The sequence below is a fragment of the Apodemus sylvaticus genome, chromosome 21 (assembly GCF_947179515.1).
Source record: "Apodemus sylvaticus chromosome 21, mApoSyl1.1, whole genome shotgun sequence".
Taxonomy (NCBI): Eukaryota; Metazoa; Chordata; class Mammalia; order Rodentia; family Muridae; genus Apodemus; species Apodemus sylvaticus.
Genome location: NC_067492.1, coordinates 35048510 through 35061285, shown reverse-complemented (window position 1 = coordinate 35061285; position 12776 = coordinate 35048510). Strand labels below are relative to the sequence as shown.

Here is a 12776-nt window from a genome sequence, read left to right as displayed (position 1 = left end):
AGAAAGGGGGTCTTTATGCCCACAGGCGAGAGGGCACTCTATGTCCCCTGTCAGTTCCCAAACAATGCACTCTGGTGAAAGGGCCTTTTGTGATGCTCCTGAGTTGGCAGGGACAGACTTAGCACCCTCCCCATTTCAGAGGTGGTGGTCACCAGATCAGCCACCCCCAACCCTAGGTTGGAGTGGGAGTGGGGCAGTCACAAGCCACAGTCAGGGCAACCTTGGACCTAAGAACTCTAGAAAGAGGCCATCCGAGGCTGGAAATATGTAAGGACTCAAACGGTAGCTGGAAGGGGTGGTTATGGAGTTCCTGTGTCCCCTGTCCCCTGTCCCGAGTGCACACAGCCTCTGCCCCCACAGCTGCTAAGACACTTTCTGACAGAACTGTCACCAGGAGGCTTAGCCCATTCCCTGAGTGATGGCCTTCTCTCCAGTCTCCTTTCCCACCCAGCACTTACCACCTCAAGGATGCACAGAGAGCTGTCCCCTCCTCCCAGGATGCTGGTCCCCCCCCCCCCCCCCCCGAGACATCTAGCTGTGAAGGAGTCCACAGGAGCCTCTTCTTCACACCACACTATGGAAACTGTATCTATGCAAGTTTGCTCCTGGTCTTCCAAGCTGGGATAAAAGTTCAGTACGGTTCACTTACTTCCTGACGCATTGCATGGCTAACACACAGTAGGCTCTCAGTGACTGTGAGACCAGAGAGCTGGTGGTTGTTTAGTTTTCCTCCCCTTCTCCCCCAGCACAGAACCTCCTTTATAGATGGAGGTTCTGGGAACGAGGGGATGTTTCTCTGGCCGTGTGAAGAGGGGGAGGTAAGATTGTTTGGAGGATTGTTTGGAGACCAGGTGCCTTCTCCAGCACCTGGTGTTGCCACCACTCCTCCCTCCATCCCCACACATCCTGATTGGCCGGTCCTTTGGACATGTGTTTGAGGTGCCTCTCATGCCTGGTTCTGAAGCTCGGTTTGACGGACCTACCCCTTGCATCTGGGTGAAACCCTATGCCAAGTCCTCTTGCCCTGTCACCCCTAAACCTCTCCCCTATAAGGCTGACCCCACAGAGCTGGGCACCAGCAGGCAGGCCTCTTAATACTCCAATCTCAGCACCCCACTAGCAATGTAGGGCAGTCTCCTCTGCCCAGCAGGTGTGTCTGAGGAAACATATACAGGAAAGAACTCCTGGGACTTGAACCATAAACCATAGGTATAAGACTGATGAAATGGCTCAGCGGTTAAGAACACTGACTGTTCTCCCGAGCTGGAGAAGATTGGGAAGCAGATTGGCAGAGGGGGCTGTTTTCCCCGGAGCCAGGCAGAGGGCAGGAGGTGGGAGGAAGGTCCTCCTTCTTGGGAGAAGGGTCTCTTTAGAGAAAGCAGCCATTCAACCAGAAACCGAGTAGACTTCATCTTTTATGAGCCTAAGAGAAGGGCGTGTGTGTCGGCAGCTTCCATCGGGACACCGCTGACCCTGACCGTGGGAAAAACAGTTCCTTGTTAAAGCCAAACGCCGCCGCCATCTTCCTCAGCCTTGACACGTCCCTCAGATTCCTTGTCTTGCTCCCTCTCTCTGGCCACCCTTACCCTGGTGATGGGACAGGGTCCTCTAGAACAGCAAGCTGGCCCCTCGCTGTGCAGGTAGGGCATGGGCTGGGAGCAGGGCCGCTTATCCTCAGAGCCAGAGGTGGGGTGCAGACATGGAGACCTGGAGCTATGGTGGCTTTACTCTGCCTCAGGCCTTCACCTGCCCTGAAGACAGAAGCTCAGGTGCAGCTGCTCTCTGTGGCCTGGTTGGAGCCTCAGGCTGGAGTGAGCTTAGACTGGGGCCCCACACCAGGTGTCCGGCTACCCGCTTCTCCCGCCACCCCCACTCTCAGGCGCCTGTACTCCCAGATCAGACCCTGTCCAGCCTCCAGGCCTTGGGAATACTGTTCCTTTCACCTAGTGCAGTCCCTCTCCTCTCCTCTGCCGGGTCAGCTGTCATTGTCCCTCAGCTCTCAAAGAGGACAGCACACATCCCAGCCCCAAAGAGCACTTCCCTTTCCTGCCCACCCACTGGCCCCCTCTCTGGACTCTTTCTGTTATGGAGACCACTCCGCAGGCCAGGGCTTGGCCTGCTCAGTGGCACGGCTGCTCCACGGAGAGGTTTGTGGTCAGGATGAGCTCTTCCCAGGCCCCGCGGGGTGGGGGGTGGGGGAACGTCGCCTTCCTCCTCCTATTTCCCTCCCCTGCCCGCTTCAGGCAGCTGGAAAGAGAGAGAGAAGGCAGCTGAAGAGCAGACCTATGGCCTTCAGTTCTCTGGGTCTGTTTCACAAGGTCCTGTAACCCTGTTTCTCTCTGTCACCTTGTTCAAACTGTCACCTTGTTCATCCTGCTCACTGCCCAGTCTAGGACTTCACCAGGGCTGGTCACGTTCTAGGGAGCCATCATTTGTTCATTCATTAATTTGTTCATTCATCCATCCATTATTTATTTATTCACTCATTCATTCATTCACTCACTCATTCGTTCACTCAATCATGCATTCATTTCCTCATCCCACTAGTTCAGTGGATCCCTCAGTACCAGGCAGTTCAGGGGCTGGGCCTGTCCCTGTCAGGGTACATGGTCCAGTGCGTTCTTCTTGGTCCCTAATGCCTTTCTTGAGTCCACAGACTTCCTCCTGGTAAGAATATCAGCATCCGCCTTACAACAAAGCCCCTCCAGGTATTTCTATGAAAACAGTTGAGGCCCAAGAGCCATGTCAACTACCACAACATCCCAGTGACACTCAGTTATGGCTACCATGACACCACACCATGAATATGGATCTAAGGCCTCCCACTCCCAGGAGGTACACGTTGCTCTCACGACTCCCATTTCCACAAGGGAAGACTCAGTGAGTTAGAGGTGAATTTTGAGGGAACGAAGTTATAAGCTGGGATCCAAGTCCACGTTGGCCTGTCCTGAGCGATGATCCTATCACTAGATCACTTGACGTTCCCAGGCCCAGAGGCTCATGTCCACCAGACTCCCCAACAGACAGGAACGTGAGACACCTAGGAAGGTGTGCCGTCCCCACAGAGTCTGCTTTCTGACAGGTGACCCTGGGGGTGGGGGGGCTTTCCTAGAAGCACAGGTAAGGAGACACACCATGTCTTCTTCAGATGCACTAGCCTGGGTCACTTCCTTTCCTTCTTTCCTTTTCTCAGGGTCCCAGGGGCCAAGATGGGAAGACTCAGTCCATCTGCACCCCTGCCTGGTCCTGTTCCCCCCCACCAACCCTGCAGTCAATGCAGACTGGACTCCGACCTCCAACCCTGCCTTCTGAAGCCCTCTTCTGGCCCAGCTCTTCCTTCCCCAGCCTGGGCCACCCTCTGCTGAGCCCGGCTCTGGTCCCCGCTCCTTGACTCAGCCACTTCTGTTTCCTGGTTGGAAGCCAGTGGCCCACTCAAAATAACTAGTCCTTTCCCTGGGCCAGAGAACAGCTGCAAGGGATTAGGGGAAGGACCGGAACGAGAGAACCCCACCCAGAGCCCCACACCCACAGAGCTGCAGCAGGTGGCCGGGCCTGTGGTAAGAAGGCTGCGGTATCCCTGAGTCCAGAACGGCCTTGCTCCATCAGGAGGAGGAGGAGGAGGAGGAGGAGGAGGAGGAGGAGGAGGAGGAGGAGGAGGAGGAGGAGGAGGAGGAGGAGGAGGAGGAGGAGGAGGAGGAGGAAGAGGAGGGAAGGAGGAGGAAAGGGAGGAGGAGGGGAAGAGAAGGGGAGGAGGAAGAGGGGAGGAGAAGGAGGAAGAAGAAAGAGGAAGAAGAAGAGGAGGAGGGGGGGGAAGAAGGAGGAGGAGGAGGATGAGGAGGAGGAGAGACTGTGACCAGTGGCCTCCCGCCCCCAGCGCCCACGCCTGCCCACCTATAGCTACAACTAAGCCGCTTCATGCCCAGGTCTGCAGTCCAGAAATCCAATGTCAAGGGATAGGCTGTTCTGCCAAACACGAGATGTCTCTGTATTCCCGGACTCTCTGTACTCTTGCTATTCCGTCTACCAATCTCAACAGCCTGGGGTTGGCCTCACCTAAGTTCTCAAAAGCCTCCTTCGCAAAGCCTTCCTGTAACCTTTGACCCAGCACATATCATCTCTAGCCATAGTTTGTGAGGAATCATACGACACGTTTCTCTTTTTCCAGGGCCAGCGCGCCAATCACTGCCTTCGCCTTCCAACTACAAGAACTCACAGACACCCCCAGCAGACACCAAGCAAGCGAAGCAAGGGGCGTGTCTGCACAGACCTGCGCATGCGCAGCTGGGACCTGGCTTCCTGCCTTTCTTTGGCCATTTCACTCTTATTTGAAGACACTCTAACATCGTGTGCAATTTAGCCAAGCTACCTCATAATCCTTTTTTTGGGAACTGAGATGAGCTACGTGCTAATACATAAACATTTCAGGCTTTCTCCTGACCAGGAACCACGGATGCTGGCATGACTTGGAAATTTATGAGGAATGCAGAATCTAGTTTTGACCTCCCTGATCTGCTTAATCAACTTGCATTTTAACAGAATCCCTAGGTGGTTTATGCATATGCATGGTGACTCACACCAGATACACCAGATCAGCTTACTAAGGACTCGATTAGAGAGGGGTGGACATTTTTCGGTGTTGATAAAGCTTTATTTTGTTTTGTGCAAGAACGCCCAGTGGAAAGCAGGCTAGGGTGAGTGGGCCAGGCCACTCTGCATGCTGACAGCCAAACACTGCAACGAAGGGTTTTGCACAAGTGCATGTATTCATTGATTCTTGAGAGAGCCCTGTGTGCCAATGGGGAGCTGCCTGCACCCCCTCCTCAGGACAGCTGCTTCCTGGAAAGTGTGACTTAAGCTTATGAGGCCGTTGAAGGTCTGCCCATGCAAAAGCCAGCTTTCCCAGTCTACACGGTCAATTGTATTGGCTGTTTCTTTATGATTAGTGATTTTATTCTATTTTTAAATGCAATTTATTGTATGTGTGTGTATGTGTATGTATATGATGTAGATATAGATGATGTAGATGTGTATGTATTGAGACAGGGTCCCATTGTGTACTGGCCCTGAATTCACAGAGATCCACCTGTCTTTGCCTCCTGAGTGCTGGGATTAATGGTGTAGATGACCACATTCAGTATATTTTGAGAAAATATACTGAATAACCCAGGTGGGCCTCAAATTTGCTGTGGAGTTGAAGGTGACTTAGACTTCCTGATCCTCCTGCCTCCACCTTTCCAGTGCTGGAAATAGAGGGATGTGCCTCTGTGGTGACTGGTTTTATGTCTGCTTGACACAAGGTAGAGTCATCAGAGAGGAGGGAGCCTCAATTGAGAAAATGCCTTCATGAGATTGGGGTGCAGGCAAGCCTGTAGAGAACTTTTCCCCTTCTCTTCTCTTCTCTTCTCTTCTCTTCTCTTCTCTTCTCTTCTCTTCTCTTCTGTCTCTCTGTGTGTGTGTCTCTCTCTCTCTCTTGTTTTTTTGAGACAGGGTTTCTCTGTGTAGCCCTGGCTGTCCTGGAACTCACTCTGTAGACCAGTCTGACCTCAAACTCAGAAATCTTGTTCAAGAATAAAATGAGGCAGGTTCAAAAAAAAAGGGCCTGGCTGGAGATGTTTGCCTAGAAATCTCTCTGCTGCTGGGCAGTGGTGGCGCATGCCTTTAATCCCAGCACTTGGGAGGCAGAGGCAGGCAGATTTCTGAGTTTGAAGCCAGCCTGGTCTACAGAGTGAGTTCCAGGACAGCCAGGGCTACCCAAAGAAATCCTGCCTTGAAAAAAAAGAAAGAAAAGAAAAGAAAAAAAAAAAAACCCCGCAATCTCTTTGTCCCCATTCCATACACAGGAAAACAAAGGCACAAGAACTAACATGCCCCAGGCTCATACAATGAGCCTCTTAGTGGTGGAAGCAAAATTCAAACTCAGGCTTTTTAACCTCAGTAGCACTCACCTTGGATGTGCTGTGTCCTCCTCAATATTATCCCATTGATAAAACTGGGAATAAACGGCCATGAATGATGGATCACATTGCCCATGCTACCTATGTGCCGTGGAATACTACACAGCCATGAAAAGAAACAGAGGACAGCTAGGTGCAACAACAATGGGGAGCCTCATAACTGAAGCGTGGAGTGAAAAACATAAGTCACACTATAGCATGGACAACCCCCAAATCATATATATATGAAAACAGGCAAAATAGTGTACTGTAGGATACAGGCAGGCAATCCATCAGTTGTGTTAAAACGCCTGAGCACTTGGGAGGCAGGAGGATCTTTGTGAGTTAAAGTCTACACTGGACTACACAGAGAGTTTTAGGACAGCCAGAACTGCACTACATAAAGAGAAACACACACACACACACACACACACACACACACACACACACACACCAAACAAAAAAGATTTAGAGCCAGACAGAGTGGTCTTTAATCCCAGCACTTCAGAGACAGAGGCAAGTGACTCTCTGTGAGTTCAAGGCCACCAAGGTCTTCTCAGTGAGTTCCAGGACAGCCAGAGTTACAAAGTGAGATACTTTTGTCTCAAAAGACAAACAAGCAACAAACAAAAACAGATAAAGCTCCAGAATTCTTTGCCTGAGGGTGGTGGTGAGGACTGAAGTCTCAAGCCCTGGGAGAATACTTCGGGATGCCACAAATCAGCAGCGCTGTCTTTAACCTGAGTTGTGATCACATGTGGACTTTTAAAAGTTATTCTTCTTACAACTACATTTAATGTACTCCTCTGGCAAGATTTCTTAATTTAAAAACTCAAATTTGGGGCTGAGGAGATGCTAGGTTTGCTTGTTGCACAAACATGAGGACTTGAGTTCAAATCCCCAAAATTCAAGTTAAAACAACAACAACAACAACAACAACGAGAACAAAACAGGACCTTGTCCGGCAGTGGTGGCATATGCCTTTAATCCCAGCACCTGGGAGGCAGAGGCAGGCGGATTTCTGAGTTCGAGGCCAGCCACGTCTATAGAGTGAGTTCCAGAACAGCCAGGGCTACACAGAGAAACCCTGTCTCGAAAAAAAAAAAAAACAAGAACAAAAACAAACAAAACAAAAAACAAAACAAAAAAAAAACCCAACCCAAACTAAACCAAACCAAACCAACAAACTAACAAACAAAAAACAAAACAAAAAAACCCAAAAAAACCCAAAAAACTGGGCCTGGTCATGCAGGCTTATATTCCAGTGCCCCGGGGTGGGGTATGTGTGGAGACAACAGAGTTACTGGGCTGCTGGTCATCTGCCTAGCTCCAGATTCAATGAGAGATACTGTCTCAAAGGAACGAGGCTGAGAGAGATAGGGCAAGGTACCTGACAGTCCTGTGTGTTTTTAGGTAGATACATCGCATGCATGTGTGCATAATACACCACACACACAGACACACAGACACAGACACACACTGACACATACACATATCCTTGGCCCTGGCTTATTAAAATACAGATTTATGGGACCCAGATTGTTCAAATAAAGATTACCTGTCCTTATCTCAAGAGATACATATTTAAACTCTCTCTGTCTCTCCTCTTCCCAGGTCCCACAGTCTGTGACCCCTCACTCCCTCCATCCCTCCTTTCCAGTTCTCCCAGTCTCTGTTCCTTCCTCTCTCTCTGACACTGGTCCAGCCTGGGGGGAACAGGCTGTTGTGCTGCTTGTAGATGCAGAGGAAGATGCAGAGTCTGCTCAGAAAGCAAACCAGTGTAAAGGCCTGCTCCCAGCCCCCTAAGTTCCCTTCACATCCACCTCTAGATCACATCCCTATGTTTTTTTTTTCAATGACCTGGAGTCACGGGGCCTTGGGAAGCAGCCAGCTTATGCCTCTGAGCAGTGATGGAGACTCAAAATTAAAAATCCACGAGGCGCTGCACATCTGGATGGAAAAAATCATGCTTGTTGGTGTCCATGGTGTCTGAAGCTAAGCAAAACAAAGCAAGGGGTGAGATGTGGACCAGACCAACAGAACCCCTTATAAAATGTCATACGGTTTCACCGTAAGACAGCCAAGTGTGTGAGCAAACCCCTCTATGGGTTCCTCATCACTCACCGGAGCTTCTCCCGTTTGTGCTTCCACAGAGTGAAGCTGTGAGCCTTCCTGACAGAATCCAGTCATGTAGGATCAGCAGTCACGATAGGATCACCCCAAAAGAGTGTGAGCCCAGTGCTCAGGAAGCTGCGACAGGAGGATCGTGAGTGCGGCTACACAGCAAGACTCCATCTCAAGAGACAGAAGACTCAGACCATAAATACAACCTTCAGGTTCCAAGGCTCACTCTTCAGGCTCCTCTCGTTTTCTAAATATTCACTTGAACCCAAAGCATCCTCTGAGCCAGGCTCTTTCTATTCGCCATTAGAAGGTCCCCCTGAGCTTCAGGCTCCGAGCAGGAGACAGGTGGAGTCTGACCCTGAAAACTGACCGGCACCATGCTACCCTGGATGCAAAGCTGAGACCTCAGTAGAAGTTCCCTGATAGGTGTGCAGAATAGCTCGGTGTCACCAAAGCCCTCGGCAAGTCCCCTTGGTTCTTCCTGGGGTGCTTCTGTGGCAGGTGTGGGCTGTGAGCGCCTAGGATCCAAGGGAGAAAGCAGGTGCATGGAAATCTGACGGGGTGGCCTGCAGTTCCTACACCAGGGGTTTCCCACCAGGGGCTGGCTAGGCTCACCCCCTATTCCTTTCTTAGCCGGACTATGTATTCCTTTCTTAGCCTGGGTATCTACCGCCAACAAAAACTTGAGAAACTTCTAAGACAGAGGAAGCTCAGAAAGTTACAAAGTTCACAAGGCTCCTCCCATGCAAGAATAGAGTGTTCACCCAGGCTAGAACCCTTTCAACAGCCACATGTGCCCAGTGGAGAGGCTACAGCACCAGTCCAGAGCCTGTCAGACCTGGGGAGCTGTGATGGGGCAGCCGGTAAAAACATGACCTGACTCTCCCTCGGCACAGGGCCAGGCTAGACAGTGCAAACTGACCCCAGAGAGCCCCCTGGGGACAATGGTGAGTGACAGTGCCCCCCACACCCACTTAAGTTGCTAAATGGATTGTGGAGAATGCCTGGATTCTGATGGGCCAGTGCCCCTCAGCCATGTTTCTATAACCAGCATTGTTCTGACAAAACAATTGTTGCAGCAATGGGATCTTTTCCTGCCAAATTGTATCCGCTGATATCCTTATCTATTGTTTGTTTATCTTTGAGACAGTCTCACTTTGCAGAGCTGGCTGCCCTGGAACTCACTCAGAAGACCAGACTAACCTTGAATGTGCTAAGATCAGCCTGCTCTGCCACCCCGCTGGTGGCACACACTTGTAATCCCAGCACTGGAGAGATAGAGATAGGTAAATCCCTAGGACTCTCTGGCCAGCCAGCCTAGCAAGTCTCAGACCAGTGAGAGATGGTGCCTTCTTAAAAACAGGTGGGCAGTGCTTAAGGAACAACACTGAAGATGGTGTTCTGTGCTCCACATGTACATGGGTGCACATGTATACACACATATGAACACGCACATGCATTTGTATAGACATCCAAAAAAAGTATCCTGCATATGGGAAAAGAAGTACTACTGGAAGTCATAAGACTGTGAGAAGTAAGCGTGGGGTTGAGCTAAAGCCCCTCCACCACTGGCCAGCTTTCACAGCTCTGGAAATGGTATTCAGGTTGTTAGAGATCGATTCTTCATTCTACATTACCAACATGATCGGCGAGCAATAATGGCACAACTGTTCAGGTGCAAACAACTGCTTCTGACTGAATCTTAAGGCCTGCTCCCCAGGAGGGAACGGACATCTGGTACTCTCAGTCAGGGTAAAAGCTGGGGAGATCATAGCCCCCCTCCCCCCCAAAGAAGCAACTACTGTTGTTTTGTTAAATGGATGTGACACACCCATCAAATTGCCTTGAAAACATCTGTGTCTATATCCATAAACTTGCTGCTGTTGGCCTCTGTCCTGGAAAGGAAATTTTTTTTTTTTTCAGTAGGCAGTGATTACTGCGGAGACCACCAACATACCTAGCATTAAACTACTGGGGAAAAAAATGATTCTTGCTATAGTATACCGAACCAATCTTCAGTCATAAATAAATAAATAAATAAATAAATAAATATTGAACATCTGCATCACCCTCTCCAAGACCCAGGGAACACTGTGGAAAATGTGATGGAAAGAATCCAAGTGTCAGACAGGGGAAGGGAGTCAGGTGGCTTCTTGTGCTGTATAGAAACACACTTCTCAAAGCTTGTAAGACTTAAGTTAACAAAATTTAGAGGGCACAGAAAGCCCACCAAGGTCACAAGGTTGGAAAGACCATTGACCAGGGCTGTATGAGTGGCAAACAATTGCTGGGGAGAGGAGGCTTCTGGAGTAGCTTGTATGTGGTGAAAGCCAGCTCCTGCAGGGCAGCTTCTGGGAGGGGTCACCATGCCAGGTGGGCCTTGCAATGCTACGGCCACCTGAGTCATCTCTGCTTCCACAACCTGTCACCTATATACCCTGTAAGTAACCCCAGTGGCTCAGCAAGCTAGACCTCAGGGAATCGTTTCTTCAAGCTGTTGTCAGTCCCCCATCTAGGATTAACAGATGTTCACATCTCTCTAGAGTAACTCGTACCACACAGCAATATGCACTACTCAGTGGCCAGGGCATGGTACAGCAATAGGCCCTGAAATATATGACTGATGAAAAGGCATGGGCCCTTTCTACTGCACTTCCCTTCTGTCTATTCTAGATGCTGTGCGAGCAGGCACCTGAAGTGGCCTTATGGTATAGTAAGTCCTGTTTGATCTTCTAGCAGGAAGCCTAAGGGTTTATGTGTACCCTGGTCAGGAGATCCACACAGCCTTCATGAGCCTTTTGGTGTCTCTATAGGTCTGTGGATTGGGATAGCCCCAATTTTTGTCCTTCCAGACATACTCCTGAAGGTATTTCATGAAGAACTATTAAAGTCATGCTGCAGTTGGAGGGTGGGGAGATGGCTCAGCACTTAAGAGCACCGGCTGCTCTTCCAGAGGATCCAGGTTTGATTCCTGGCACTCATATGGCATCCTACAACCATCTGTAGCTGCATTTCCAGGAGATCTGATGGTCTTTTAAAATACACACACAGGCAAAACACCTAACCACAAAACAAATACATTTAACAAAGTATGCGGTGGTGGAAGACTGCGATGCCCCGCGTACTGTGTTGAATACGTTACTTTGGGGTTCGGGGTTTGTCCCATCCTAGGGTGAGCCTCACAGCTGAGTGTGACCTTGGGTCTCTGCCTCCAGAGAGCTGGGAGTATTCGGATTCACCATACGGTTTGATTTTTATGTGGTGCTGTGGATCAAATTCAAGGCTTTGTGCAAACTAGCCAGACCCTACCAACTGAGCTGTATATCCCTGTGTTCACCATCTTCATGCCCCAGCTCTAGGCCTCCCAAACCCCAGGATGACTGGGAATTTGAGCAGGCTGCTGTGCTGTCAGGCCAGCTGCAGAGTGGGAATCTGTCTTTATACAGAATGGGGACCAAGTCCACATCACACTTCATTTGAGTCTGGCATGGGATACACTCCCTCTATGATCCATCTGTGAAACACAAACTTCTACACCTCAGCCTTCTACCCTCAGTCTCAGAGTTCAGGTAACATGTGGTAACTGACCAAGAGCCTTCACCGCCAAGGCCAAGCTAAGTCTAGTCCTTGAGGCAGGGGCATGCCAACACAGGGCCAGGAGTACCACAGGACTTCCATTAGGTGACCTGGGTTCTCACACCTCACTGTCACTATTAGAGTACAGGTTATTTATCCTGTGACTCCAAAAGGTTTTGGCTAAATCCACCAGCTGTCTAGGGAAACTGTTGGAATCCTTTGGAAGAGCTTCAGGAAGTCAGGTCTAGTGCCAGCCAGCTTCTAGGCTGGCCACATATGAGGCAGTCATTGAGCTAACGAGACTCTCTTGTTATGATAGATCTCTGATCCCTAGAACGAGTCCCTGGGACAGCTGCATGCCAATTACAAACTGTCATTTAGAAGGCGGCTTCTATTAAAACATGACTTCCTAAGGTGCTCTGGTGCAGTGCAGCTCTGCCTGCCCGGGTGACCCCGGGCCAGGCCTCTGACCCCAAGGTCTCCCCTTCCCCTAGCTTCTTCATTAGTAATTGCCTGTCATCTTCCTTCTGAATTGAACCCCAGTCAAGGGCCATATGGTTGAAGCCACTATTCCGCTGGCCTGGCTCCAGTCTAGATAATATCCGTTTTCCTCAGCACCCCCCCCCACTTCCTCTCAGATGGGCGTGCAGAGGATCAGGGCAGTCAGCAGCTGCTGTCAGCCACCCTTTAGAGGCTGGTGAGGTCATCTCCAGCGTCGGCTGACAAGGGCCTCCGGGTGAAAGGGGCTCTGTGTGGAGGAGAGAGTCTTACTGTCTCACTCAGTCTCCAGGAGTACTTCACTGGTGTCCTGGCACCAGGAGCAGGAGAAAGGCTACCCCGGATATCCTTGCTTCTTCCTCAAAAGCATCTTTCACTCCAGAGCAGACACAGACTGCAGCGAAGATCTCAGCACGGTGGCAGGCAGGAAGTCCTGTTGAGGTCACTGATCATCCCCATTCCCACCTTATTTCAGGGATGCCCTCTGTAGCGGGGACAGGCACATGGCATCTTATAAAAAATAAGTGTGCTCGCTTCGGCAGCACATATACTAAAATTGGAGCGATACAGAGATTAGCATGGCCCCTGCGCAAGGATGACACGCAAATTCGTGAAGTGTTCCGTATTTTAAATAAATAAATAAAT

At 50.2% G+C, this 12776-nt stretch overlaps 1 non-coding gene across 1 annotated transcript; it reads left to right on the top strand.

Moving 5' to 3' along the window:
• The first annotated feature begins 12657 nt into the window (after window positions 1-12657).
• Window positions 12658-12761, top strand: LOC127672226 (U6 spliceosomal RNA). Its single transcript, XR_007974884.1, has one exon. It is a non-coding gene; the product is annotated as a U6 spliceosomal RNA (small nuclear RNA).
• Window positions 12762-12776: the final 15 nt, after the last annotated feature.